The 943-nt window shown below is 41.9% G+C and overlaps 1 non-coding gene across 1 annotated transcript; it reads left to right on the top strand.

Moving 5' to 3' along the window:
- Nucleotides 1-272: 272 nt before the first annotated feature.
- LOC114100933 (U6 spliceosomal RNA) lies at nucleotides 273-379 on the top strand. The gene has a single exon (XR_003584174.2). It is a non-coding gene; the product is annotated as a U6 spliceosomal RNA (small nuclear RNA).
- Nucleotides 380-943: the final 564 nt, after the last annotated feature.

The raw sequence follows: 943 nt of genomic DNA, 5'->3' as shown, positions 1-943 counted from the left end.
TTTGGCTTCTTCCTTACAGATGTAAGGGGAGAATCTCTCAAGTGGGGCTCTCATGACTTGCTTCAGGGGAAGTTCAATATATTCTTCCTCGGTTTAATGATCTGCTTCAGGTGAGAATGAATAGAGTGACCTCCCAGTTTATGCTGTTTTCCAAATGCCAAGGTGTTGTATATTGGTGTACTGTGTCCTGAGTTCTATAGTATCGCCAAGTCATGTCAACACTTAGACTTACTATAATATTTAAGGACTTTACCTTCTTTAAACCCAACTCAGTGCTCGCTTCGGCAGCACATATACTAAAATTGGAACGATACAGAGAAGATTAGCATGGCCCCTGCGCAAGGATGACACGCAAATTCGTGAAGCGTTCCATATTTTTGGGAACAAATCTTTACTCCTCACACTTCAGATAGAGCCCTAATATCCAGAGTATACAAAGAACTCAAAAAATTAGACAATAAGAGAACAAACAACCCAATCAACAAATGGGCCAAGGACCTGAACAGACACTTCTCAGAAGAGGACATACAATCAATCAACAAGTACATGAAAAAATGCTCACCATCTCTAGCAGTCAGAGAAATGCAAATCAAAACCACCCTAAGATACCATCTCACTCCAGTTAGATTGGCAGCCATTATGAAGTCAAACAACAACAAGTGCTGGTGAGGATGTGGGGAAAAGGGTACACTTGTACATTGCTGGTGGGACTGCAGATTGGTGCAGCCAATTTGGAAAGCAGTATGGAGATTTCTTGGAAAGCTGGGAATGGAGCCACCATTTGACCCAGCTATTCCCCTTCTCGGTCTATTCCCTAAAGACCTAAAAAGAGCATGCTACAGGGACACTGCTACATCGATGTTCATAGCAGCACAATTCACAATAGCAAGACTGTGGAACCAACCTAGATGCCCTTCAATAGATGAATGGATAAAAAAAATGT

The sequence above is a fragment of the Marmota flaviventris genome, chromosome 7 (genome assembly GCF_047511675.1).
Source record: "Marmota flaviventris isolate mMarFla1 chromosome 7, mMarFla1.hap1, whole genome shotgun sequence".
Classification (NCBI taxonomy): Eukaryota; Metazoa; Chordata; class Mammalia; order Rodentia; family Sciuridae; genus Marmota; species Marmota flaviventris.
This window is presented reverse-complemented; position numbering and strand designations above follow the sequence as displayed.